General features: G+C 45.4%; 1 non-coding gene across 1 annotated transcript; it reads left to right on the top strand.

Moving 5' to 3' along the window:
* The first annotated feature begins 6,048 nt into the window (after positions 1-6,048).
* Positions 6,049-6,120, top strand: Trnat-cgu (transfer RNA threonine (anticodon CGU)). Its single transcript has one exon. It is a non-coding gene; the product is annotated as a tRNA-Thr (tRNA).
* Positions 6,121-11,161: the final 5,041 nt, after the last annotated feature.

Genomic DNA, 11,161 nt, shown 5'->3' on the forward strand with positions numbered 1-11,161 from the left:
CAGCAACTGATGGAAACAGAGGCAGAGACCTGCATTGGAGCACTGGACTGAGCTCCCAAAGTCTAGTTAAAGAGTGGGAGGAGTGAGAATATGAGCAAAGAGGTCAAGACCATGATGGGTACACCCACTGAAACAGTCTAAATGAGCTAATGGGAGCTCACTAACTCCAACCAGACAGGGAAGGAAACAGCAAAGGTCCAAACTAATCCCTCTTAATGTGGGTTGCAGTTATATAGCTGGGGCAGACTGCAGGGCCACTGGCAGTGGCACCAGTATTTATCCCTACTGCTTGTTCTGGCTTTTTGGGAAACTATTCTCTTTGGATGGATGCTTTGCTCAGCCCAGATATAGTAGGAAGGGCCTTGGACCTTCCCCCAAAGCAATGTGCCTTACCCTCACTGAGGAGTGGATGGGGTAGGGTGGGTGAAGTAGGTGGAGGGAATGGGAGGAGAGGAGGGAATGGGGACTGGGATTGGTATGTAAAATGAAAAAAGATAGTTTGTGTTCTTTTTAAAATAGCAAAACAAACAATCCCCACAAAAAAAAAAAACAGTGAATCTCAATCTTCCTAATGCTATGGCCTTTTAACACAGTTCCTCATGCTGTGGTGACCCCAACCATAAAATTATTTTTGTTACTACTTCATAACTATAATTTTGCTACTGTTATGTATTTGGAAGTTTCTCTCAAAGGCTTATATTAATTATAAAAGTTTTGCCAATGGCTCAGACTTATTACTAACTAGCTCTTACAACTAAATTAACTCATTTCCATTACTCTATATTTTACCATTAGTCTATATTTTATCACAAGGCTCATGGCTTGTTACCTCACATTTTGTTTTCCCAGAAGCTGCTGACATCTCCCTGACTCTGCCTTCTTTCTTCCTGTATCTCTGTTTAGATTTCCTACCTACCTATGTTCTGCCCTGCTATAGGCCAAAGCAGCTTCTTTATTAACCAATGGTAATAAAACATATTCACAAAATATAGAGAGGCATCCCACGTTATCTCCCCTTTTCTAATTAAAAAGGAAGATTTTAAACTTGAACACAGTAAAATTATATATAACAAAATAGGTAACAAGCAAGAATTACAGTTATAATATTTAGTCTCTTTGTATTTGGCCAAATTAAAGAAAATAATCTATTATCCATTCTGTCTTTGTGAATCTAAAGTTTCATTTCAGTCAGTGATGGGAAAAGTATGTACTCCACAGAGCCAACCTGGCTGGACCTCCAGTGCTCTCTGCAACAAAAAGATGCAGAGTGTACACACCATGATGGCGTTTTTGAGAATAATTCCAGTTTGGGGACGAAATGGGGCAGCACAAAAACAGAGACATGTAGTGAGCTAAAAAAAAATCAATGCCTCTCCCTCCCTCTCCCTCTCCCTCTCCCTCTCCCTCTCCCTCTCCCTCTCCCTCTCCCTCTCCCTCTCCCTCTCCCTCTCCCTCTCCCTCTCCCTCTCCCTCTCCCTCTCTCTCTCTCTCTCTCTCTCTCTCTCTCTCTCTCTCTCTCTCGACCTGGTAATCCTCAAGCAGTTATCTCCTGAGTCTCTAGAGCCCTGTTGGATAGGACCCTGCACTGTGATTCTTACCACCCCTTCAGCTGCCAAGCTCCTGGGACATTAATGCTGGTACCACCTCTCCAGGCTCAAGCAGGTAACTACACAGGATGAATGGAATGTCCAGCACTGGGACCCTCCACCCTCTCTGGTTTTCCAGAATGGCCCAATGAGGGACCATGATGGTCAAGCCTATCTGCTCTTGTGTCTTGTTCATTCACCTTTGTCTGTTTTTTACAATAAGGGCACATCTCCATTCCATTCTTTCTGACAACCCTCACTATTCCTATGGCTAGCCCTGTTCATATAGTTGGTGGTAATTATTTTTTTCTGCTAGCTGATGTGGGAGTGATTTCTTATTAATAAAGAAACTGCCTAGACCCATTTGATAGGCCAACCCTTAGGTAGGCAGAGTAAACAGAACGGAATGCTGGGAGAAAGAAGCTGAGTCAGGGAGTCGCCATGGTTCTCCCACTCCAGATAGACGCAGGTTAAGATCATTCCTGGTAAACCAGCTCGTGGGCTACACAGATTAATAGAAATGGGTTAGATCAATATGTAAGAGCTAGCCAATAAGAAACTGAAACTAATGGGTCAGGCAGTGTTTAAAAGAATACAGTTTCCGTGTAATTATTTTGGGTAAAGCTAGCCGGGTGGCGAGACACAGCCCACCTCTCCGTATTTCAACAGCTAGCAATTTAGCAATTTGCCTTCTCTGCTTCCTCCAAGAATGGATTCCTGAAGTCTCCAGGGTGGCAGTTAACTAACTGAATGCTTCTTCATCCATGACTCCACTAAGCACAAACCCACCAAATCCTGACTCCTCCTCCCATGTCATCCTATGTCAACAGGAAGTAGCCAGATTTGAACTGGCACTCATATACCCAAAAAGGTTGGGATGTTTGTCTGGAACCTCCAGCTCACTCCTACTTAATCTGGAAAGTCCCATTCCTCTCTCTCCAAGCGCCACCCTCTCAGAGAATCTCCAACAAGAAAAGGCACCAAAAAGCCCAGTTCCACATTCTTGGCTACCGCAGCTCCCTTCCTGAACTTGGCAGTAGCCCAAGACTCCACCTAAAGTGCTATAGAGATTTGCATTGATATGGATATTGGTTTATTGATACAAATTTAAGGTCTATTTTGTTATACTGTGTATATGTATTTCTGATCTTGATTAAGGTATTGTGTTTGTGCAACTCATTTAGAAATGTAAAGTATAACTAAGAAATAAAGGTTAATAGATAGTCGTCTATAATAGTCAAGCTTGTAGTCATGTTAGTTAGGTTTTCTAGATATATAGAGATATATTTCAGTTAGGTATTCTTCAAATCTTTCAGAGAGCTTTAGAATATGGCATTTAAAATGTTTTAAGAACTTACGACTTTTCATGACAGTGAGACACAGCTGCTTCTGGCAGCACCAATCTACTTCAAGAGGAAGATGGACACCGAAGAGATTCCTCATGGAGTTTGATAGCCATTTGGGTAAGAAACTGCTCTTGCCTGGACTGCTTCATAAACTGAAAATGCAGGACCCGCAGTGAAATGACTGCTGAACTTGCCTAAAGGTGAGATGATCCTTTGGGGTTCCTGCAGGAAGCCAGGGCCTCACCAATGCGGTCAGACCTTAGCACATTTTGCAGGAAAAAACTGTGTGCCATCAAGTGAGGCTTAGCCCAGCTGCTGTGAAATAACACAGGTGAGTGCCCTCAGGGCCTTTGAAAGCCCTTGGTGCCCATCCTAGCTCAGTCCAGAGAGACCAGCTGGAGGATCCATTACTGTCACACTGGACATAAACAACCCAGCCAGCAACCCCCCAGCAGACAGATAATTGCATCTCCATTCACCTGTACAACCCATGTTCACCAGTCATAGGCCACCAAGAGAAAAAGTGAAAACAGCTTGGACAGTTGTGACACAGGGTGTTTGCAGCCTGGTGGGGCTGGAGTCCCTCCGGCTAGCTTCTGACTAGAGTAGCCACAGCCATGCATCCTCTACTTCCAGCAGTGCTGGGGGAACTCCTCTCCCTCCTTTCGCCCCTTCAGCCAATAGCCTTTAAGACACAGCCCACTTGGGTGCGGTCTCTTATGCTGTAAATGCAGCTGTAAAGCCTGTGCCTGCTCTCTTGCTTCAGGGTCTCACTTCAGGCATCTAGACTCTGCTCCTGTTCCCTGTTTGTGATCTAGGACTGTGATCTGTGAGTCTCCCCTAAATAAATAACCCTTTATTATATGTAATTCTGAACTAGTGTGGGATTATTCTGTATCTCCTGCCATCACAGCCCTGCAAAGTAAATGAACAAGTTTCAAGAATTGTGTTTGTGTAAGCCGGTCTCACACCTAGCACGTGTGTGTGTGTGTGTGTGTGTAGGCAGCCGAGGTGCCTCTGAGACCACTGAGCCGTCCCTCCAGTCCCGTAAGTCACATGTCACATTGTTTTTTGTTTTGTTTTGTTTTGTTAAAAAAAAAATTACTTTGGAGATAGGCACTGGGGCAGAGGTGCAGGAAGAAAACAAAAAACCATGGCTAGTTTCTCTGTGATCTGAGAAAGTGTCTTTTTCACATGAAGGAAATACAGACACTTATAAATTGCTCAAACTTGAGCAACTCAGCCATACAGATGAAAAAAAAACACACCCCTGTGCGTGGGTCTCATCCATTTGGGAGCTTTCTCACATGACGCAGGCTTGCCAGCACCCCAAGTGGCAGCACAGGCCTGGCAGAAGGGGAAAGTTGGTTGCTATGAGTTCCAGGCCAGCCTAGGCTACAAAAAGAGACCTTACCTCAAAACAACAGGAAACAGAAGCCAGCAGCCTTACAAGGCTTCTAGCAACCTTCCCCAGAGCATCTGGGAAGCCTTCTTCCTTGAGTGCCTCCTAAGCCAGAAACCTGGAGCGACAGAGAAAACTTTCTATGAATTTGAGTTCTTTCATTAGAATGGAAAGCCAACACGGGCCCTGAGAAGGAGCATGCTCTGGGACTACCATAGTGTTTGCTGGCTTCTCGGCACTGACAACCTTGCCTGGAATTCTAGAACCACTTGGAAGAGAAGTCCGCTGTATTTACTGAGGCCTGTCTGCAAGTAACACTCTAAGATGTGTGGTAGGACAGACGGCCACTGTACCGGTATCCATTTCTCTAGCACTGGCCTTATAAACTTATGAGTACTTTAAAGCTTGGATTTTAGCTTTTAAATGTATGGTTGTTTTCCCATGCCTTCCTGTGTCCTTGCCCGAGGGTTTTCCACAGAGCAATTGATAAACTTGGTCCTGGCATCCCTTTGTTTTCTACAAGGTCCCACTACTTAGCTCAGCCTCTCAGCGGCTGGGGTGGCAGACATAAACCATCCTGGCTTGTGCCAAGATCCTGTCTGCTTCTGCACCGCACCCTGGCTGTGGACACTCCTAACACGATGGCCCTACTATCTGACTGCAGCAAAGACACGTATGTGTAGCGACAGCAAAACAGGTACAACCCCCCAGTGGCTAGCTCCCAGTCACAGATTCCATTAAAGCATGAAACATGCAGTTCGAAAGGCAGCTTTTCGTTGTTTGTTTGTTTATCGAGATAGGGTTTCTCTGTGAAACAGCCCTGGCTGTCCTGGAACTCACTGCATAGGCCGGGCAAAAGGCAACTTTTAACGAGGCGCACGGGAAAGTCCATTCGTGTGCAATGTTATAGTACTTGTTTTAGCATACATAATCCACTCAGTAGTAGCGTGCTAATATGCAGTATGCTAATGAGCAGCAGATATTTGTATTTTTCCAAACCACGGGATAGAAATAATTGTGATTATACTGTCTTATCTATTACAAGCCACCAAATTAAGGCAAAGTGCAGGGAATGGCATCATTAGTCCAGTTACAGAAAAATAAAAAGGCCTTTGAATCCACGAATAGAAACGTAAGTATCAGCCGCAGTCCAGACCTCTCCTCCTGGCACCTAAGAGTCCTGTGCAGGGATGTAAACCCACACAGAGGGTTTTCAACCTCAATATAAATCGCATTTCTAGCAAAGATTCCAGACATTGATGCTGATATCAGAGACACTCCCTACGCCAGACAGCAACGGCAGTCTGAGTAAGAGCCAGTTGGAGCTTTTTATTTTGCAAAGTCGAAGGACCGATTCACGACCCTGAGCAGAGCAGTTGAGGTCGCGCTAATGATGAAAACTGGTCACCACGCCTCTGTTTCCTCTGGGGAGGGAGAAAAACACTCCTCCAACGGGGAAACTGAGGCTGGGAGACACACGGCTCAAGTGAGGGAGTCCACTGTCGGAGCTGGGATTCGAACCAAGACACCAGGCAAGCCCCGCTCCGGATCTGTGGACTTGCGCGGAGTCGCCGGAGCCACCAGCGCGCGCCCGTGAGGCCGGCCGCGAGGGGCGGGGCGGCCGCTCTCTGCTCGTGCCCGCGCTCGCGCTCGTCAGACGAGCTCACGGGAGTGCCGCCAGCATAGAGGCTCGTGCGGCAGGCGCCCCAACGCAGGCGCGGTGGCCAAGTGGTAAGGCGTCGGTCTCGTAAACCGAAGATCACGGGTTCGAACCCCGTCCGTGCCTACCCCGATCCATCACTGGGATGAAGGGGGACTTTTTGTAGTTGACCCCTTTTAAGAGTGACTGTGGCACGGCTCGTGGCCCGTTTCCCCGAACAGCCGGTGGCCCCACTGTTTCCTTTTCGCCTCACTTCACGCTAACTCCTCCCTTTCCACTCTTCGCGCAAGGCGAAAGTGGGTGGTTCAACCTCGGCCCTTTTGGACCGCCGGCTTGGGGCTGCCTGGAAACAGCGCCCCCTGTCGGCCATGAGGTGCTTAAACCTCTGGGAGAAGTTTGCTGGGCGGAGGCTGCAACCTGGAAGGGTCATCTGCACGGTTTGCAAAGATTGCCCCGGCTGGCTTCAGGGCACTTCACGTTTTCCTGGTCACTGAAACCCACCGTCACCCGACCTAAGGAAAGAACCGCTGTTGCCCCACACGGAGCCCACTCCCACTGTCCGCGCAGGTGGGCATTGCTTTCGGGAAAATCCCTGCCGGACTTGGACCGATTCTGACTTGAAAATGTAAACCTCTGGCCAAAGCCTCCTTTCACCCCTAGCTGAAATGGGTCACATGACCCAGAGGTGGCGTTGGCGAGGGAGCAGCCAGACACTGGCTGCAGAGGTGGCCTCTGCTCGCGGAGCGGCCCGCCCGTCACTTTACATCACAGAGGTGTGGTTTGCTTTCTCAAAGGCTGTAGAGGGCGCTCAAAGGGCCTTTGAAGAGGTCATTGTCTGACTCCCACTCTGGACCAGAGTCTGTAGACTCTGGCGAATGTCTCGACCTAGTTTGTGGAAACTGGATCGGACTTGTCTGAGACTAGCGTGCTTCTGAGACAACTAACTCTGGGGAGGTGGGCTCTCCGAACCAGAAAGGGAGAGGGAACTGTGGGCTGAGGGTAATGGCTCAGATTCCTGACTGGCAGTAGTGTCCCAAGTGTGACCATGCAGTGGTTAAAGCACAGCTACTGCATCTGTGGTCCCCTGGGATCTGCGGTCCCCTGGGATCTGCGGTCCCGTTTGTGTTTCTAACGGGCTGCAGGATGGTGCTGGTGTTTCTAGCGTCCAGGCCACACGCTGAGAGCCCTGCGCTGCCCCCTGCCAAGAGTGGCACAAAGCCACATTGCCAACCCAGGAAAGAGAATGTTATACAACATGGAAGGTAATGCATAGCAAAGTAGTGACCGGAGGTGCTAGGAAGATGGTTCAGGCCAGAACGTTATTGCTGGGCAAGCATGCGGACCCGAGTTCAGACTCCCAGCACCTGCATTTAAAGGGGGTGGGGGTGATAGTGCAGGTCTATAGTTCCAAAGATGGAAAGGGGAAAGGGGAGAGGTGAGTGGAGGAGCTTGTTTCAAAAACCAGCATGTAAGACGGGCAGTGCTGGTCCACACCTTTAAACCCAGCACTTGGGAGGCAGAGGCACGTGGATCTCTGAGTTCGAGGCCAGCCTGCTCCACAGAGTGAGTTCCAAGACAGTCGGAGATACACAAAGTAATCCTGTCTTGATAAATAAACAGGATGTAGAGTAATAATGGAGACACCCTTTCTCAGCTCCGGCCTTCCTATGCATGTGAACAAATTGTGAATATCCACGCTTGTGGCACGCAGGCTTGTGTTACAGCACAGCTCTGACTCTGAGGCCTGGACAGAGCTGGAGACACTGAGATTCTCCGTCCTCGGGGGACACAGGTAGTGGGGTTTGAACAGAGATAGAATGGGGAAGCTTTTTGGACTGGTTCCACTCTTGCCCTGGACATGGTATTTTCTACAAGATGGTGGTGCTACACGTGGGATTTTATCTTCACAGGTTCTCATCCACAAAAGAAAGAATCGGGGAGGGGAAGGGAGAGAAAAGGGCGGCAAAGATGGCCTTTTAGGACACAACCAATTGCAGCAGCAGAGTGGAGGGTGTAACGGCGTAAACGAATGCAGACAGATTGTAAATATATATATATATGTATATATATATATATATAGCTTTAATGTAGAAATAGACTTACAGAACCACCATTCCCGCGGAGACCAGGAAAGCAGAAGCGATGGCTGGGAGCACGCTTGCCAAATTTATAGGCAGACGTTAGCCCGAGGCGAACACGCCCCCCAAGGGGCGGGACTTATCCCTACATCTCCCCTTTTTGTCTAAATAAGACAGAACCAAACCAAATACAACTATATACAATAACAACAAATAATAAATATAACAAACAATATTGAGAACAAAAGCTTTGCTAAACATTCTATCTCAAGGAGTCCAAATAATGTAAAGAATAACTACAATTATATAATCTTCAACTCCGTCAAAGATCTGAGAAGGGAATAAACACTACTCAACAAACGAGATATATCCAAAATGTGCAACAATTGACAGAGACAACTGACTACCTGGGCAATCACCCAAAGTCTCGTTTGCAATGTTGAGTCAACCAATTTTGGCTAAGGCCTAACATAACTGACCATTATTAAAGGCAAGGAACTTTTCAAAACTATCTTACCCTGTCTTGGCAGGATATGACAGTCCTGTTTTATCCACTGATGCATGCTCTGTATCTGTGTCAGTGGTTGAGGTATGGGCATTTCTTTGCCCAAAGGCCAGTTCTGCCAAAAAGAAAGGCTCCAGGTGGAGTGTCTTTGGTGCTCAACATTCTCTCGGGAATAGAGCGGTGTTGCCAGGAGCAATTGTGTCTCACTATCACGAAACTCTGAGTTAGATTAAAGGCCATTTTCTACAGCTCTTTGAAGAGGTCGAAGATTATCTATCTATACTGAGTATAATCTCTATATATCTAGAAAACCTGATTAGTCTAATTATAAATGACAAACTTAGATGACTATTTATCTATATAATTCTCAATATCTATCTAACTTAAAGACTAAGACAATAAACAACTGTGGATATATAAATAACAAATGAGGATAATGACCTCCAAATATAAACACTGTACAAATATACATTGCAATATGGTAAATATATATAAATACACAAACATTATATAAGTATCTTAATCAGAGGTAGAAATGTACACTGCAATATGGTAAATATATACAATATATATCAATACAATATATGTCAATACATAAAAATGTTTTAAACAGACATAGAAACATGCATGCATACAATAGTCAATATAATGTAACTTTGTATCAATATACAAGAATCGATACCAATATATTTGTCTAAAAGCAGTAACTCACAATTATAAATCTATTATCCCATCATTCCCTCTTTTTTTTTTCAAAATGATCCCTGAGCTTATAAAATTCCCCCCCCCCAACCTCCCAACCCCTAAATGATGTCCCTAAACCCAGGGGTAAACTTTACTGGGAGAGGGGACGTCGTCCTCTAGAATTACTTCCAGCTGTCATGGGGGCAACGTTCTTTCTGGGGGATCCTGTGAAAGTAAAATGATGGTTAAATTTCAAGATCAATGTCTTTTAAAATTGCAAATAGTCTCTGAGTATTTTGTGGAGGTCTGGCCAGAATGTTGTACAAGATGTGCACCATTTCAGCTAACCAAGTTGGGATCGTCTTGTGCAGCTGGTAACCAAAACAGGTCTTGTAGTAGCGCTATCAGTATCATGATGTCATATCAACCAGGTAGAGTTGATGTTGTGGGGCCCCATCTTCTTCCTGGAAACCTCAAATGTCACTTCAGGAAAAACTCATTGTTCATTGTGAAAAACTTAAACATTAATCATATAGACATATATAGACATACATATATATATTCAATGAAATGCATGATAGATATATTCAATGAAAAGTATGATAGATATGAAGAAAAGCAAAGATGTTTTCTAAACTCATATTTCTTTCTGTCCCATATCATGGCTCTTGACATGAGACAGAAACTCCAGAAACTCTGGGTTTTTCTCTTACTAACAGGCTTGGAATTGGAGAGGGACTGAGCCAGAGTCCAACTTCAAAACCAGCTCTATATATTTATAAAGAAATGTTTAATAAGACATATATATATAAAAATTAATACTTACAAAATGTGTCGATTGCCTTGGCGGGTTACTTAGTCTAGGGTTAGTAGCCCGCCTGGCAGTTCAGTTATTCCAGGGTCACGGAGAGGCACTACCTGGAAGATATGGGCTAGGAGACAGGAAGAAGGCCATGCAAAGTTTGTCAAAGCCTCCATTTATTACAGATGGGGTATAGCTTTATATAGAGTAAAGAGTTGAGGGATGGGCACAGGGTTCTGGGCTCTTGCCGCGTGGTTCACGTTGGTCACATGGTCCGAGTTGGTCACGTAGGCAGGAGGTTATCTTCAGTCCAGTCACTGTAGGCCAAGAAGTCACGAGTCGACACACCTAGCTCCCTAGATAGTTTGGAATGCGGGGTGGGTTCCGCTAACAGATAGCTCTCATTAACAGCCAATTTGGGTGTGGGGTAGGCTTTGATTCCTAACACAATTATGGGTATGGGGTTCTCTGCCGACTCCCCAGGGTGATGGTTCCTGTAATGATTTTAGGAGGAAATTGGCTCCTGACAAAAATGTGTCCATCCATCAGTAATTAAATATTCAGGGTCCTTCAATTTCTTTGAAGATGAGTATTTTCCTGTGGAGATATGAAAAGAACCCTGCCTCCAACCTATCTGTATTTCTTACCATCAGTATGTTCACCATCCTTATGAAAGAATTGTTATTTATCTTTTCCAAGTGGCTTCTCTTCTTCAAACCGAACCTTTATTAATTTTGATGGTATCCACAATTTTTCCTCACCTGTGGAGATAAGGGCAAAACCCCTTCCCCAACGTAGCACATATCCTGGCTTCCATTGTGAGGTCAGCACATCCTTGAAATAAACTGGTTGATTTAGTTCAGTAGACTTTTCCATTATCCAATGTCTTTCTGCAGCCGTTGTTCCCTTCTCATTAGCGTTGAGAAAATTCAAGGTTAACAAAGCATTATGTAACCTATTTCTGGGGGTGTTTTCCACCCCTTTCTGTTTGTTCAACATATCCTTTATAGTTCGATTTGATCTTTCTATGACTGCTTGACCTGTAGGATTGTATGGTATACCTGTAACATGCTTGATATTGTAATAATCAAAAAACCG

Source organism: Microtus pennsylvanicus, chromosome 11, assembly GCF_037038515.1.
Source record: "Microtus pennsylvanicus isolate mMicPen1 chromosome 11, mMicPen1.hap1, whole genome shotgun sequence".
Lineage (NCBI taxonomy): Eukaryota > Metazoa > Chordata > Mammalia > Rodentia > Cricetidae > Microtus > Microtus pennsylvanicus.